Below are 18,836 nucleotides of genomic sequence, written 5' to 3'. Positions count from 1 at the left end.
CATCTTGGGTACAGGTGTCTGACAGGGGTCCATTCTCAGTAACCTGGACCCTATTGCAGCCCCACTTTTTGTCTTTCCAGGAGATTCTATCCTCATCATCACTACACAGACAGGCGTGAGTCCAGCTCTTTTTGTTTTCTGGAGGGTATTCCAGGGGATCCTTTTTTCCTTGTAGCCAAACATGGTCAACTCAAACCTTGATAAAACTGACTCACATCGGCCAAGGCTTGGGAACCCCAAATAAGAAACTATTCAAATAGGCCGTTGCTCTTAAACTTCTGTCTGCTTACAAACAAACACCAGGTGGAGGAGGCAGAAAGGTGACTAGGGGCCCTCTCCTTTTGTCTTTCTTCTCCCCAAAGTTCTGCACTGTTCTAGGCCATCTCTATTGCTTCAGATTCAGAGACTCACACTGCCCCAGGTCATCATTGATTCACCTATTCAACAAACATTCACTGGGTACCTCCTATGAGCTCACCACCCTAGGCACTAGGGCTGCTGCTAAGCTGCTAAGTCACTTCAGTCGTGTCTGACTCTGTGCGACCCCATAGATGGCAGCCCACCAGGCTCCCCTGTCCCTGGGATTCTCCAGGCAAGAACACTGGAGTGAGTTTCCCTTTCCTTCTTCAAAGCATGAAAGTGAAAAGTGAAAGTGAAGTCGCTCAGTCATGTCTGACCCTCAGAGACCCCATGGACTGCAGCCCACCAGGCTCCTCCATCCATGGGATTTTCCAGGCAAGAGTACTGGAGTGGGGTGCCAGGCACTAGGGCTACAGCAGTGAAAAAGACAGACTTAATTCCTGCCCTGGAGGGTTACCGTCTGGAAGGAGAAACAAACCATTAAACAAGCAAGTACATTCAATGCCCATGTGGTCTAACTGTGGGTGGAGGAAATCACAGGCAGGTGAAGCAAATGCCCACCTTGGAGAAATCATGGAGAGCTTCCTAGAGAAAGTGATACCTAAGCTGACGCTTGAACAGGGAGCTGGTGTTACTCAAAGTGGTGACAGAAGGGTGTTCAAAGCAGAGGAAGTTACACCTGCAAAGAAAGGCCAGGCCACACCAGGGTCCCTCGAGCAATCGGATTAAGGTGAGACACAATCTAGCTCCTCCCACAAGGATGCCCTAGTGAGAGACTAGATTGGTCACACTCTCAAGTTCCTGCTCGTCCATACAAGCCTTGACTCTAGGGGAAGGGCAGTCTGGGTCTACCTGAGGGCTGACCTAAATTTCCATCCTAGACCCAGAGGATCTTTCAGTTAGAAGCTAGAGCAAACACCAAGGCAGTCCCACCCATATGCCCCAGTGGGCCAGCCCCCACAGCAGGGAACGGAGTGCAGCCTGTGGACTTGGGCTCGTCTTCTGCCAGCATTGGAGGGCACACCAGGGGCACGGCTTGCTTGAGGGGCTGTGGGCACCCTCCCCTAGGAGAGGGAAGATGGTTCATTTTTCCAAGGGCCTTCCTTCCACTGCAGTGTGTCTCGGGTTTGATTCCACACATCTCCTCAGCCCAGAATGGAGACACAAGAGCTAGGCTTCATGTACCCAGGACGTACGTGGTAGAGAATTCAGCTTCGACTCTGCTCCGCCCTGCTCTAGGGAAAACCGCTTTCCCTTTACTTCCTGCGTCAATGTGAAGAGTGACATGAGCGGAATCTCTATTGTAAAAGTCCAGCATCCCTACTGTAGGTTAGTGAGGGGAAGACGGCCCAGGAGCCACCCTAGGCTATAGGTCATTGACTACAACTCACGCCTGGAAAACAAGTGTTCGCCATGGCCAGGTGAGTACTTTTATCATCATCCCCTTTACAGGTGAGGAAACTGAGGCCCAGAGAGAGAAAGTAACTTGCCCAAGGTCACCCAGGTAGGAAGTGGGGAAGCTGAGATATGGATTCTGCTAATCTGCTCCCAGGTCAAGGTTTAGAAGTCAGGCGCTCTATCTATTTCATTTCCTCTGTGGAGCCCTTATCTCAACCCAGTTGGGAGTCCTAGACACACACCTTGTAAGCACGTTTTAATGAAGACCTGAAAACTAGATAGCTTTCCGCTTCTGCATCAGTATCTCTACCTTTGTGCTGATAAGGTTCTGAACAAACTTTAACAGCTTAAACTAGAAATGTTTACTGAACAAAACAATGAGTAAATCAGGGTTTATTTGAACTTCCTTTCCTTCCCTGTCTATCTCTTCCCTTGTCTGCTCTCTCAAAGCATCATTTTCCCCAGGACACTTCTTACTTCCACAGAAGTCTTCATTTCTGCTTTTTGTCAAATTCCATCATCCAGCACTTCTTCCCCTCTCCCTCCTTGCCACAATCCCCAGTCCCAGCTGAGCTCTGGGTTAAAATCATGGCAATGCTACTCACTAGCTTTGTGATGGGGCAGAACTGTCATAACCTTTCTGAGTCTCTGCTTTCTTATCTGTTAAAAAGGAGATTATAGCCCTAAACTCTTATAGCAGTGGATCAAAAAAAATAAGGTAGGAAAATCACTCGACAGTACCTGGCCCATAGTAGGTGCTCAAAGGGTATTTGTCCTGAAGTTTAAATCTTTGGATATTCCCTCTATCACTCCATCTATTCAAGGATAATTTCTTTTCTCAAAATATCTGGAAGGAAGATGATTGATCTTGGCTTCAAACCAGTTCTAAGCTACCATACAGTTGCAAAGCCATAAAGCAATTAGCAATAACTGTTATCAAACAATTAATTATGGGGATTGTAAACAGGTGCTCAGGACTCCAATTCACATAGTTCACAGGCTAATAAGAGGGTATAGAAATGTTCAGTTCTTTGAGGGCTTGAACCAAATGGTTTGCTGTAAACCAGAACAGCAAGGAAACACAGCTAGAGGCTACATGTCTCTGGAGGCCAAGATGTCAGGAAGTGGTCAATAGGATGGGGGCCCCCAAAAGTCAATTCTGATTATTGACATGTGAGGCTGTTGGTTCCCCAGGGATAAAAGCTCCCTAGAGAGTTGGAGGGACAAGGACTGGAATGTGGGTGCCAGGACATCTGGAGAGACTAAGAGCCCCATGCAGAATCAGGAAACAGACTTCCAGAGTTCCAGTTTTCAAACTTTGGCCCAAGCTGCGTGACCACAAGAGAAGCCAACAAGTCTGTGTTCTGAGAACCCCTTACTGGTCAGATGGTAAGACTTCCAGTTCTTCCTTCATCTCTCTGCCAACCAAGACTTTTTTCAGATCAGCAGTAGAAATACTGGAAGGACTCTCTCCCTTCTGTTTCTAAGACCCTTCGGAATATCTTGGCAAATGCTTTGATTCAGATGATTTGCCAAGAAGGACGCTTTCCTTGCCCAAGAAAGATTCTTTCCCCAACATAAATATTTGAATCAAACCTGAAGAGAAATGGAGATGTTTGGAAAGTTAAGAGAGGACTTAGAATGCTTTGGTTCCGCTCAATTTCTCTTAAGGCCCAACTCTTTGAATTATAAAGCAAATACACTTGTATTTTGTAATATATTAGTCTTATGTAATATCTCTAGGTTGGAGATAAGGTAAATGGTTTCTATTTACGGCAATTTAAAACTACAAAGTTCAACTAGAAAGAAGTAAGGGTGACTTTTAAACACTCCAAAGCTTTCATAATAGGATGAGTGTTGGCTTCGGAGTGATTATCCTCTGAGACTATGTTCCCATTTGAAAAGTGTTGTTATAACTCAAAATACATCCTGCAATTCCTCTTAAACAACCGCCTTCCAGGTCAATTTGCAAGACACATAAAAACCTGCTTTTGACCGCAAGTAGCCTTACAAGATTTGTGTTTTCTATATTAGTCTCAAGATTTGACCACAAATGGTTTGTGTCTCTTCCTAAAAATCAAATCCACCTCCAAAAGATTAAGATTTGCCACCCCCAAGGATGTACTGTAATTAAAAGTGTACTGCAGGCTCTGAAGATAGCTCTCAAGAAAAGATTTCTAAGATGGGAATCAGAAGAGCATTGTTTGAAAGCAAAACTTTCTAAGGCAGTGACTTTTAGACCACATACCTTATTTGTATGCACCGAATCCCAGAGCCTAGAAGAGGCCGTGAAGACAAGCCTGGGACTAGGGTGATGAATCGCCAGTGAGCACTCCTTGGAATCTGTGTCCCCGAGGTCTCACTCTGCTCACTCTAGTCCCCAGCCCCGGATCAAGAGTTTCCAGCCTAAGTTTAGGCTGCCTTCCTCTGCTCCATGGCTTTGTTAAAAGCACCATTCATGCTACTTTGAACTCACAACTTGGGAATAGGGCTCTAAACAACGCTAACAGGAGCTGAAGGAGGAAGCCACTAAGCGGGGTTATGATGGATTTAGTGCCACCCACAGCCTGGTGGATGATCTATAATATATAATGAACTGGGCGCAAGATGCAGTATTGAGAAATATATTTTAACTAAGAAATATACTGTCCTTGTTGTCAATGCCAGTGTTAACCATCAGTCCCACCGTTCTACCTTGCAGATCATGCTATGAATTACAAAACTAATGCTATTAAGCCACCCAAAATGGGTAATTTTTAAAATACTTTTTAAACTGTTACTAGTATTCATTTGCTTAACATTGGCCTGTTATTAAACATTGTAAAGTACTCTGCTCCATAGATTAGCATTAAAGTACAACCCCTGTCTAGTCACAGGGAGATGAAATAAGAAACTGTGTTTTGCCAGAGACTAGTAGCAGTCAGGTGAAGGGAGGGTTTGAGGCAAATTAGAGACGAACTGATCAAAAACAGAATTGCCAGCCACATGAGGCAGTGAGTTGGCCATCCTGGAAGTATTCAAGTGGAGGCAAGTGGGATGACCCCTTTAGGCGGATGGCAGAGAGCCTCTGCATGCAGCCCTCTGCTCCCTCACTGTGACTGGGTTTCTGGAATTCTGTAACATCAGCTTGTAGGATAATGATCTTCATAATACAAAAGTCAGTACGTTCCTTGTGGGTGTGTGCTCAGTCATGTCTGACACTTTGTGACCCCAAGGAGTGTAGCCCACCAGGCTCCTCTGTCTATGGAATTTTCCAGGCAAGAATACTGGAGCAGGTTGTCGTTTCCTACTCCAGGGGATCTTCCTGACTTAGGGCTCAAACCCATGTCTCTGGCATTTCCTGCTTTGGCAGGCAGGTTCTTAACCGCTAGTGCCACCTGGGAAGCTGATTCCTTAATAAATTATTAATTTATTTAATGATAATGATTTATTTAATGAGTAATCAATTTACTTAATGATTAATCTACTCAATACATTTCTTAAATAAATCATATCCTCTGGTTTTTTTCCTGTTTCAATAAAGTTTCTTTGGCAGGTTTTTCATTTTGTTTTGTTTTTAAATAAAAAGCCTAAGCTTTCTTGTTGTAAAGAGCCTTCCTGATTTGCCGAAGGAGATACTGACTTCATCTCTACTCCCCACCTCAATCAGGACAGTCCTTTGTCTTTGCAGAAATATTTCTGAACAACCGTAGAGGTATAGAGCAAGGAACTAGCATCTTGGTAAGTCTCCACACATATTCTGTGAAGCAAAAAATTGGATCCCTGCTTCATAAATGAAGAAACTGGAGTCCTAGGAGGGTCTGGTTGCCTCACCACTGGCAAAAAACAAAGTGGATGTTCCCAGCCAGGTAGGCTGGCCCGAAAGCATAACGTTCTTTCCATCATACCCATTATACCAGGGTACACATTGTGTCCGTGCGTGCATAAATACTGTACTGAGTCCTCAATCCACGCATTGTTATTGTTATTTCACTTTCCATGGATGTCCTTCCAGTCTTCACAATACATTTCAACAAAAACAACTAAAACTTATCAAGTGGCAGCATCTGCCAGGCACAGTTCCGGGAGCTTATCCTTAACAAATTCATTGCCCTAGAGAATAAATACTATTATTAATCCATTTTTTAGATAAAGAAACTGAGGTATAGGGGAATTTAAGTGACTTGTACAAGTCACACAACCAGTAAATAGTAAAACCAGGGTTTAAAGCTAGAATTTCTGTCACCAGTAAACAATATCCCGCCCCGCCCCCAACCCATAATCGCTAAGCCACACTGCCTCTATCTACTGAAGGGAGAAGAGTCACCTCACACTTCTTCAAATCATCCGTAGCAATTGGAATAGTTCTGTGTTCACAGTAGGAAATTAACAAATATTGTATTAACTGGTAAATATGAGAGGGGTCATGGGAAGAAAGGAAATGACTAATTTCTAAGTGGGCAGTTAGCTAGAATGGCCTGCTGGATGGTCACAAATGAAAGATGTCTCAGGGCCATTCAAGACTAGTGGAGGGTACACATTTTTTGAGAAAAAGCTGCAATGCAGTGTTGCCTTTCCAACCCAGAAACCTAGGCACAGAGACTGGAAAGAGGGAAGATCCCTTAGGATCCCCCTCATCTGAAAAACTGACCCTGCCTTTTGTTTGGATGCCTTTGAAGGATTAAGTCAGTGTCTTTTTCAAGCATTTATTCAGTGAACATTTCAGTTCAGTTCAATTCACTTCAGTCGCTCAGTGGTGTCGGACTCTTTGTGACCCCATGAATCGCAGCACGCCAGGCCTCCCTGTCCATCACCAACTCCCGGAGTTCACTCAAACTCATGTCCATCGAGTCGGTGATGCCATCCAGCCATCTCATCCTCTGTTGTCCCCTTTGCCTCCTGCCTCCAATTCCTCCAAACATCTTTTCCAATGAGTCAACTCTTCACATGAGGTGGCCAAAGTATTGGATTTTCAGCTTTAGCATCAGTCCTTCCAATGAACACCCAGGACTGATCTCCTTTAGAATGGACTGGTTGGATCTCCTTTCAGTCCAAGGGACTCTCAAGAGTCTTCTCCAACACCACAGTTCAAAAGCATCAATTCTCCAGCACTCAGCTTTCTTTACAGTTTAGCTCTCATATCCATACATGACCACTGGAAAACTCATAGCCTTGACTAGATGGACCTTTGTTGGCAAAGTAATGTCTCTGCTTTTTAATATGCTGTCTAGGTTGGTCATAACTTTTCTTCCAAGGAGTAAGCGTCTTTTAATTTCATGGCTGCAATCATCATCTGCAGTGATTTTGGAGCCACAAAAAATAAAGTCTGACACTGTTTCCCCATCTATTTGCCATGAAGTGATGGGACCAGATGCCATGATCTTTGTTTTCTGAATGTTGAGCTTTAAGCCAACTTTTTCGCTCTTCTCTTTCAATTTCATCAAGAGGCTTTTTAGTTCCTCTTCACTTTCTGCCATAAGGGTGGTGCCATCTGCATATCTGAGGTTATTGATATTTCTCCCGGCAATCTTGATTCTAGCTTGTGCTTCTTCCAGCCCAGCGTTTCTCATGATGTACTCTGCATAGAAGTTGAAAAAGCAGGGTGACAATATACAGACTTGATGCACTCCTTTTCCTATTTGGAGCCAGTCTGTTGTTCCATGTCCAGTTCTAACTGTTGCTTCCTGACCTGTATATAGGTTTCTCAAGAGGCAGGTCAGGTGGTCTGGTATTCCCATCTCTTTCAGAATTTTCCACAGTTTGTGGTGATCCACAGTCAAAGTGTTTGGCATAGTCAATAAAGCAAAAATAGATGTTTTTCTGGAACTCTCTTGCTTTTTCCATGGTCCAGTGGATGTTGGCAATTTGATCTCTGGTTCCTCTGCCTTTTCTAAAACCAGCTTGAACATCTGGAAGTTCACAGTTCACATATTGCTGAAGCCTGGCTTGGAGAATTTTGAGCATTACTTTACTAGCATGTGAGATGAGTGCAATTGTTCGGTAGTTTGAGCATTCTTTGGCATTGCCTTTCTTTGGGATTGGAATGAAAACTGACTTTTCCAATCCTGTGACCACTGTTGAGTTTCCCAAACTTGCTGGCATATTGAGTGCAGCACTTTCATAGCATCAGCTTTCAGGATTTGAAATCGCTCCACTGGAATTCCATCACCTCCACTAGCTTTGTTCATAGTGATGCTTCCTAAAACCCACTTGACTTCACATTCCAGGATGTCTGGCTCTAGGTGAGTGATCACACCATCATGATTATCTTGGTTATGAAGCTCTTTTTTGTATAGTTCTTCTGTGTATTCTTGCCACCTCTTCTTAATATCTTCTGCTTCTGTTAGGTCCATACCATTTCTGTCCTTTATCGAGCTCATCTTTGCATGAAATGTTCCCTTGGTATCTCTAATTTTCTTGAAGGGATCTCTAGTCTTTACCGTTCTGTTGTTTTCCTCTATTTCTTTGCACTGATCGCTGAGGAAGGCTTTCTCACTGAGAGACAACTCTATTCCAGGCACTGAGGACAAACAAAGTCCCTGCCCCAAGGGAGTTAAATTCTAGTGGAAGGATCAGAGGAGTAATGAGCAATATGTAATATATTCAGTTCAGTTCAGTCACTCAGTCGTGTCCGACTCTTTGCGACCCCGTGAATTGCAGCATGCCAGGCCTCCCTGTCCATCACCAACTCCCGGAGTTCACTCAGACTCCTGGAGTTCACTCAGACTCACGTCCATCGAGTCAGTGATGCCATCCAGCCATCTCATCCTCTGTCGTCCCCTTCTCCTCCTGCCCCCAATCCCTCCCAGCATCAGAGTCTTTTCCAATGAGTCAACTATGAAACAAGAGTGAAAGTGACAGGCAGGTGGTAGGGTGAGGTGGTTGGGTGTATTTTAAATGGAGTAGTCAGAGAAGTCGTCTCGAACAAGAGCTCTGAGCAGAAACTGAATGACTCAAGAGGACATTTGATGTATATCAGCTCAGTTCAGTTTAGTTGCTCAGTCGTGTCTGACTCTTTGCGACCCCGTGAATAGCAGCATAGGTATATGCTATAGATGTAATTGGGAAAAAGTGTTGAAGCAGCTGTGCAAAGGCCCTGGGTTGGTTCAAGCAAGAGTTGGGAGGCCTGTGACTCTTGTAGCACGAGTACTAATCATTTTGCTGAGACCAAATCAGAGTCATAAGAAGTTTAAAAGTTGCTATGTGGCTTTCCAAACTTTGTTAGGGCAGACCCAGTCAATTTTTGTGCCTTATGGGGAAAAAAATGTACATGATTAAGAATAGCTTATATCTATATAGTATTTTATCGGAGAAGGCAATGGCACCCCACTCCAGTACTCTTGCCTGGAAAATCCCATGGATGGAGGAGCCTCCTCCCTGATGGAGGAGGATACAGTCCATGGGGTCGCTAGGAGTCGGACACGACTGAGTGACCTCACTTTCACTTTTCACTTTCATGCATTGGAGAAGGAAATGGCAACCCACTCCAGCGTTCTTGCCTGGAGAATCCCAGGGATGGCGGAACCTGGTGGGCTGCCATCTATGGGGTCGCACAGAGTCAGACATGACTGAAGCGTGCTCTGAAAATCCTCCCACTGCCCCACCGCTGGAAACCACTAATCTTTTCACTGGCTCCACAGTTTTGCCTTTCCTGTAATGTCATATGGTTGGAATCATATGGTGCGTTGCCTTTTCAGACTGGCTTCTTTCACTTCGTAATAAACGCTTAAGTTTTCTCCATGTCTTTTCATGGCTTGATAGCTCATATCTTTTGGATACAATTGCTGTGAGCAATATTCCACTGTCTGAATGTACCATAGTTTATCTACCCATTCATTTACTGAAGGACATCTTGGTTGCTTCCAAGTTTCAGCAATTATGAATAAAGCTGCTATAAACATCCATGGCCAAGTTGTCACATGGACATAAGCTTTCAACTCATTTGAATAAACACTAAGGAGTACAACCACTGGATTGTAAAGTAAGAGGATGCTTAGTTTTGTAATAAACTGCCAAACTGTCATCCAAAGGAATTGCACCATTTTGCATTCCCACCAGCAAATAAGGAGAGTCCCTGCTGTTCCACGTCCTTGCTGGCATTTGGTATTGTCAGATGTTCTGGATTTGGGCCATATTCTTACAGGTTAAGACTCAGTTTGCAGAACTAGCAGTGCCTAACTTTTATCCATCCCCCCATCAGTGGACACTAGGGTTGCTTCCGCCTTGTGGCTATTGTGAATGACACTGCTGTGAACTTGAGTCTACGCATGTGCTGTGCTGTGCTTGGTGCTCAGTCGTGTCTGACTCTTTGTGACTCCCTGGACTGTAGCCCGCCAGGCTGCTCATCCATGGGGATTCTCCAGGCAAGAATACTGGAGTGGGTTGCCAGTTCCTCCTCGCAGGATCTCCCTGGGATTGAACCCACATTGACCCAGGGATTGAACCCACATCTCTGTATCTCCTGCATTGGCAGGTGGGTTCTTTACCATCTGATCCACCAGGGAAGTGAGCCTATGAATACCTCAACTCTTTTGACTATACACCCAAAGTGGAATTACTGGATCATATAATGATTCTAATTTCAACTTTTTGAGGACTGCATCAGGGACTTGACATAAACTATTCTAGTTCCTACCACGGATTCTGCAACAAGGGCACTGTCATACCTATTTTGCAGATAAAGAGCTGAGGCCTGCCACCACCCAGCAAATTGAGAGCCTGAGCTCAGATATAAATGTGCCCAGCTTGAAAGCTCTAGCTCTTTCCTTGAGGCAGCTCTGTCTCTCGCCATACGTTTGTGAAGGGTATTTTGAGAATTTGGCTTCCGCTCTTAACTCACCAGCTAAACCACAGCACAACCTTGAGCGAATCTCTTTATCACTTTGAATCTCAGAGTCTCAGTCCATTCTGGCTGCTGTAACAGACTCCTATAAACTGAGTGACTCTAACAACAAACATCCTTTAGGGATCTGCTTGCAATAAGGAAGAAAGAAAACTGTCTTATTTGCCAAATCAACGTGTTTGTGTGTTCATGAGTGACTTTGGGGTGGCCAGAACCAGATTATTCTGCAGAAGTTCAAAAACCTCATTTGCAGCCTCCTTCATACAATCTGGCATTGCACACTTAAGGCGCAGAAGGGATTAAAAAAATGGCCCACCATACCTCCTTCTGGGTTAGGTGCATGGAATACGTCAGTTGACAATTCTATGTCAATGCCTTTGCTCAAAGCTGGAGCAATTGGTTCTGAACTTCAGGAACAATGATGTGAAATAGGCTATCCTTGCTCTAGAGACTATGCCCCAAACAGACAGACTTACTCTCGGCTCCACACAGCATCCTCCCCGGCCAGGTTCTGCAGGCCAGCTTAACAGGGGTGGTCCTGCCATCGTTGAGCACATATCTGGCCCCTCCGTCCCCTGCTCCTCTACAGACATCTCATCTCTCCCTAAGTGTCAAGGGATGTTGGTACCACACACCCTCAACCTTTCCATCCAGGTAGCAGATACCTCTTCTAGTAGGTTTAGAATTGATCCCTAGGTAATGTTTCCAAAAACATGGAAGGTGAACAGCATCATAGGGTAAGAGGCTAAGCTCCAGACTCAGTGTCTGGGGTTGAGTCTTGGCTTAGTCTTCCACCAGTTGGGGTCCTTACACAATTGAATGTCCCTATGGGTGGTAGCAGTAGTGGTAAAGAACCCACTTGCTAATGCTGGAGACTTAAGAGATGTGGGTTCGATCCCTGGGTTGGGAAGATCTGCTGAAGAAGAGCATGGCAACCCACTCCAGTATTCTTGCCTAGAGAATCCCATGGACAGAGGACCCCAGCAGGCTAGAGTCCGTAGGGTCGCAAAGAGTCAGACAAGATTGAAGCAACTTAGCATGCACACACATGGGTGTCTCCACCTCCCCATCTGTAAAATGAAAATAATGATCATAATAACAGCAAACATTTATTTTTATCTTCTCCCCAACAGATACAGTTCTGAGCACTTTCCATATATCAACCAGCTAACTCTCACATAAGTCAGCACTGCTATTAACCTCCTTCTCCTCCTCCCCCGACTAACCGTGAGGATTAAATAAATTTACACCCAGGAAGGAAGTGACTGGAACAGTTCCTGGCCCATAACACTCAATACATCTTAGCTATTTTCACATGAGATGACTCTAAAGGTCACATGGATAGTATTTTTGTGTTCATAGAGTGCATTCATAAAATTAAACACATATTAGAAAGAAACCACATCTTTTGCCCAAGAGTTCATTGCTATTATTGCCTAAATTAAAGACAAGAATGGTATTTAAATAAAAATATAGAATCAATTTAAAAAAAGATTGAGTAAACAATAGCATAGAGTCTAAAGTGATTGCAGTAAAAACCACTAAGGCAGGACATAAATGCCCAAACTTTGGGAAATACTGCTCGAGACCCAAAACAGTGCCTGTTTTTAGCAGCTGTCTTCCCTAATCTCCTTTATTCCAAATGCCCACCTCTGTCTAGTTCCCCAGTCAAGAAAGAAGTCCTATTATCTCCCTAAAACAGCCTGTCCTTTTCAGGTCCTGCTGTTTCCAGCATCAAATCCATGCCTTCAGGAAGAGGCAAAGGGTGTCTCCCACTCTAATGAGGTAAACTGGAGGGAGCTCCCCCTAGACCACACCTGTCAGGCAGGTGATAATAACTACGTGGGTGAAGAGATGCCCCTGTCCCACTGATGACAGGACACTGGCCAGCCAGAAGCCTTACTGGCTCCTCTGGCCCTTTAAGTCCGCTCCTCATTTAGCCCATAAGTCCCTTCTCCAGGAAATTGGAAGGCACTTGAGCTGTTGACAAGCCCTCTTGGAGACAGAGGGAAGGGCTTGGCTGGGCTGGCAAAGCTGTCTCAACAATATTTACAAACAGGCAACCCTTCAGCTTTTCGCTAAGATGTTGAATCAGGAGGGAGCTGTTGAGGCTCTGGTAGGTCTACAGAAAGAAGTCTTGGTCACGTGTTTGCTTTCCCGTGAAGAAAAGCACGTGTCTGTCCCAGTCAGTTCAGACTTCCTCGTGGACTGACCAGGAAATCAGGGTGGGTAGCTGGATTTCCTGGGACCTGCCTTGCCTTGTAGCTGCCAGACTGCTCTCTTCAAATGCGTTCAACATCACCTTCACAGATTTATCTTCATTCCCAGAGGAAAACACGTATTGAGAAACAGAAATAGCTTATTTTTAAAAGCTTCCAAACCTTGTGCCCCCAAAAGCAGAATCCCTGCTCTCTTTGGTCTGCAGTCTCCCATGCTCTGCTATTGTTTTCCCTTCTCCCAGGGGCACTACTGTGATTCCTCTGAGTGATTACTCTGCCTTCAGTAGTGTCTTGAAATTCAGACCCATGTGTTGGCAGCTTATAAGATACCAAAGACTCTGCCAAAAGCTTTTCAAACATCATCTCATGCAAACTTCACAATGACCCTGCGAGTTTGGGTTTATTTTTTTCTGGGTTATAGGAAGTCACTTAATAGGAAGTCTAGAGTTAAAATTAGGGATGGTTCAGTGGTTCCAGCTATCATCAGTCTTCCTAGTTTTCCATCTTTACTCATTGCCATCCTTTTCCAAGGAAACACAGGTTCAAAGGATTTAAGCCAGGGTCCCCAACCTCTAGGCCACAGACCAGAGCTAGTCCGTGGCCTGTTAAGGAACCAAGATGCATAGCAAGAGGTGAGCAGCAGGCAAGCAGGCGAGCTAGTGAAGCTTCATTTGCCGTTCCTCATCACTTGCATTACCACCTGATTCCCCCACCCCCACGCCATCCACGGAAAAGTTGTCTTCCAATCCTTCCAGTGCCAAAAAGGTCGGGGACCACTAGTTTAAGTAATTTGCCACCAATCACGAAGCTAGTTAAAAGAAGGGATGGGATTTGAACCCAATACTTCCTACCTCCAAAATTCTTTTCTGGAATTTCCCTAGGGATCGAGTAGGGGAGGGGATGAGAGCCCCAGCTCAAGTCCCCCACACAGGGAGGATTTGGCCCAACAGCTGTTAATAGGAGCTGGTAGACGCGGGAGGAGAAGCGTCTGGGACCCTCACCTCCTGGTCATCGGCTCCACCTCTGCCTGATGCCACGCCTGCTCTTGCAACTCCTACCAACCTCCTCACCCAGGACTTCAGCCTCCAGACCCTCCTCATGCAGAGCTGTCAGATTTAGGGAAAAAACAAGACAAAACAGAATGCTCAGTTAAATTTGAATTTCAGATACACAAAGAATTTTTTAGTGTAAGTACAGACATCCATTCAACAGAATAACAGGCAGGTTGGCAAAGATGATTCATTAAAATAATAATATCACAGTTCTCTGATCTCCCTAGAAACAAACTATGTAAGCATAAAACATTATGACTAATATACTATTATCATTTTATGCTTATATTTGAGACTAATCTTAATACTAAAATGATATAGGTGTTAACCAAAGACATAAGTATTAATATTAGACACAGAGGGTGAGATTTTAAAGACCATAACACAGATAAGTTATTTTGCAGTAGAGCACTAAGAAACAGGCCAGCATAAATACATATTCTTTTTCACATTATGATTTGTACTGCAGCTGGAAGGATAAAAGAAAGTGTTTGAAACTATCTTATAAAACATTCTTAAACATCAAAACTTGAACAAAAAGGTGTTAAATGTGATCAACCTCACCAATACCAAAAAATTAGAACAAAAATTATTGCTTTTTATTTATTAGATGAATACATGAATCAAAGAACTGAATAAACCATGCTGACAATGGCTGGTGTTGGGATGGAGGTGGGTAGAATGTGGCAGGGTTCTCACATTCAACCCAAAAAGGAGAAAATATCTCTACTTTTCTCAACAGCCGTTCAGCAAAATACATCAAAAGTCTTAGAAATGAGCATACACTCTGACTCAAAGTTTCTTCTAGGAATTTGTCCTAAGAAAATAACTTGGGATGGGTGCAAAGATTTCACTACAAAGATGTCCACTGTAGCACTGTTCATGTGTATATACTGTTGAGTTGGCCAAGAAGTTCCTTCCGTTAATGAATACATTGTTCAGTAAAGTTCTGGGTGAAAATGAAAAATGTGTCCTTTATTTTTTACTTAAAATTGAACAAACTTTTTGGCCAACCCAGTATTATATACCACTACAGTTTAATTATAGGGCTTCCCAAGTCACTCAACAGTAAAGAATCTACCTGCCAATGTAGGAGATGCAGGGGACCTGGGTTCAATTTCTGGGCCCATAAGATCCCCTGAAGGGGGAAATGGCAACCCACTCCAGTATTCTTGTCCGGAGAGTCCCATGGACAGAGGAGCCTGATGGGCTACAGTCCATGGGGTCACAAAGAGTCGGACACGACTGAGCACACACACATACACCTATATGGTTTAATCATATATGCTATTATTAGTAACATATATACACATATATGTGTGTAAATAAACATGTGCACAAATGAGGGAAGAGAGAAATAAATTTTGGCATATGTATTCAAAGGCAGACATTTTAAGTGATGTTATAAAAGAATATTTCAAGATAAAAAAGTGTCCATGAATACCTTCCTTCTTCCTTGTGTGGACCTGAGGCTAGAGGTGAAATAGCATCTTGCAACCATGAGGTGACAAGCATGAGAACCAAAGGCACCCACGCAGGGCAGTGAGGAGGAGAGATTAAGGACCAGAAACACTAACAGCTGTGGAGCTGTTACACCAGGCTGAGGTTCAACCCCAAACTCCTTGTGAAATGATTTGCCCTTTCTCACTTGGAGCTTTTAAAATTTCTCCTTTCAACAAAAAATATAGCATACCTAGAGAGGGCGATGGCACCTCACTCCAGTACTCTTGCCTGGAAAATCCCATGGACAGAGGAGCCTGGTAGGCTGCAGTCTATGGGGTCGAGAAGAGTCGGACACGACTGAGCGACTTCACTGTCACTTTTCACTTTCACGCATTGGAGAAGGAAGTAGCAACCCACTCCAGTGTTCTTGCCTGGAGAGTCCCAGGGACGGAGGAGCCTGGTGGGCTGCCGTCTCTGGGGTCGCACAGAGTCGGGCACAAAAGTGACTCAGCAGCAGCAGCAGCAGCAGGATATTAATAACTTTAAAGTGTAGAAAATATATGTAAAGAAAACATTTTAATTTTATTGAAGGACACAAAGACTTGAATTTATATTTTCACCCAGTCTTCACAAAGATGCTTTGGATGGGTATTATTTCATCTTTTTACGCCTGGAGATCAGGTAAGTGGCTCCAGTCCCCAGAGTGGCAGAGCTCAAGTTCAAACCTGGGTCAGCCAGAGTCTCACGTTGGTGCTCTGTATGGTAATCTACACTGACTGAAAGGAACTGATTAACAAAATAACAAAATGTGATTTCAAGTCTTCTTTTACCCCAAATTATTCCGTCATGCACACTCACAGTGACAGACTCACAGTTACAGGAAGTGTCCCTTTTGGTTGTAAACACAATATGAATCTTATATTTGTGACAAGAACCATTCAACACTGAAAGGAAATTTAAAGGTTTTTAGAGTTAATGTTGATAAGATTCTAAAATGGTGATTGATAAAGAAGTTCCTCAGGACATTTGCACTTGCCCTTCTCTCTATCTGGATAGATTTCCTCCTAGATGTTGATATCACTAGCTTCTTAACTTCTTCAAGACTTTGTTTAAATATTGCCTTCACAAAGAGTTCTTCCCTGATCACCCATTTAAAACTGTAACTTCTCCTGACTTTACTATACAGCGTATTAATAAGCAGAGACATCACTTTGCCGACAAAGGTCCGTATAGTCAAAGCTATGGTTTTCCCTGTAGTCATGTATGGATATGAGAGTAGGACCACAAAGAAGGCTAAGAACCAAAGAATGGATGTTTTCGAATTGTGGTGCTGGAGAAGACTCTGGAGAGTCCTTTGGACAGCAAGGAGATCAAATCAGTCAATCCTAAAGGAAATCAACCCTGAATATTCATTGGAAGGACTGATGCTGAAGCTGAAGCTCCAATACTATGGCCATTTGATGCAAAGAATTGACTCATTGGAAAAGATCCTGATGCTGGGAAAGATTGAGGGCAGGAGGAGAAGGGGATGACAGAGGATGAGATGGTTGATGGCATCAGATGGCATCACTGGATCAAGAAACTCCAGGAGGTAGTGAAGGACAGGGCAGCCTGGCGTGCTATATAGTCCACGGTGTCTCAAAAAGCTGGGCATGACTTAGCGACTAAACAGCAACAACAAATAGTTATCACCCTCTGCTATACTGTACAATTTACATGTTTATTTTACTTTATTGTCTCCTCCTTACCCTCATCCACCCCCAAAAATATTAGCTCCAGACTAGAAGCAAGATTTTTGTCTGTTTTGCCATCAGCACCGAGAACAGTGTTTTGCATGCAGTTGGCACTCAATGTTTGTTGAATTAATGCATGAACAAATGAAACCAGAAGCACACAGTGTAAGCACCACTCAAGTGCTGACAAATTAAAACCTTGCCCAAGGTCGTCTCAAGATGGAAGTGGGGAGAGACAGAAGGAGAGAGGAATACAGATAGACTGGATGGGAATACAGTTTATTCTATCTGCTTTTGCACTTTATGAAAATAATACATTCTTTTTTACACGTCCTTCCATGACTTGCTTCTGTCACTCATATTCTGACTGCAGGATTTATCTGTGTTGTCATCCCAGATGTAAATTACGCGCATTTTTATTGCTGTATGAAATGCCATTGTAAGAAGAGTATGAAATGTGTTCTGCTTTTTCAGACATTTGTGTTGATTCCAGTTGGGGGTGTTTCAACCCTTCCTAGTGTAACCTTTCTCGCCCAGGTCACAGGAGTACATGTGTAAGATTTCTTTAGAAGGGGAGATAATAGAATTTCTCTATTTTGCTAAGTAATACCAAACTGTTACCCAAAGCAGTTGCACTAATTAACACTCCTATCAGCAAAGAATGGTGTCATTGAGTCTCCACATCCTTGCCAATGCTTGGATAAAGGTTGCCGCCAGAATTTTTGCCATTCTTAGAAGAGTAAAATGGTATTTTCCTCTGGTTGTGTTTTGAATGTCCCTGATTACAAATGAGGTTGAAAACCTCTTTATAAGATACATTTTTTTGTTTTTCCTTCCTTTTGCTGAAAGGAAACAGTCCACGTAGGTATTAGAACCAGGTACATATCACAGAGACTGGTGACGAAATAACTACCCGGCATCTCAGCCCATAAGAGATGAGGACCTGGAACTGAGCCCATTTCCAATAAACACGGAAACCATGAAGTCTCTGAAACAGGCAGCAGCAGAAGTCCTTTTATTGGCCAGGTATGCAAAAGAGGAATCTGACAATCTTTCAGGGCCTGAAAAGCAAAAGAATCACTCTAAAATGAGCAGAGCATCAACACTTGGCCACACGCACAGGCATCTGATCTGAATCCACACTACCAATGAGATATAAAAACCCAGTCTGAGAAACTACCATAATAATAGTCAGGGCTCCATAAAATCCCAACCAAGTACACATGTTTCATGGAAAACCACTCCCACTGAAGATAAGCTCATCAAAAAATTTACTAATCACACGAAGTAAATAAGAGCTGGGAGAAAATCAGCAAACACAACAAATGCAACCACAATTCAGAACCAAAAACTGCAAATACGGAGCAATTCCAAAGAGACCTTAAAATCATAGCACCCAGGATAACATGTTGCAATAACATGAATGAATAAAACTATGAAAGTAAGAAAGAAAATAAAATGAGGAACATGAGACTAAGGAAGGGATAGTGAAACATTTTTAAGAAATTCAACTGAACTCATGGAAATTTTTTTTAAAGTTATTAAATTAAAAATTCAATAGACACTCATCTGAAGAGAGAACTAATGAATCGAATGATTGATTTGAGGAAAGCATCCAACTCCAGTGATAAAGAGGTAGAGAGTATGGAAGAAATAAAGAGATGTACAATATGGAATGAAAAGGTTCAGCATACACTTAATGAGTCCCAGAGAAAGGAGAGAGCTAATAGGAGATTCTACTAAGAGTCCAGGTCAAATTATTATACATGAGAGAGTAGACAAAGGTATTTTAATCATAAAACATATATTT

Source organism: Ovis aries, chromosome 6 (assembly GCF_016772045.2).
Source record: "Ovis aries strain OAR_USU_Benz2616 breed Rambouillet chromosome 6, ARS-UI_Ramb_v3.0, whole genome shotgun sequence".
In the NCBI taxonomy this organism is placed as follows: Eukaryota; Metazoa; Chordata; class Mammalia; order Artiodactyla; family Bovidae; genus Ovis; species Ovis aries.
The sequence above is the reverse complement of the archived record's forward strand: the minus strand, read 5'-3'. Positions refer to the sequence as shown.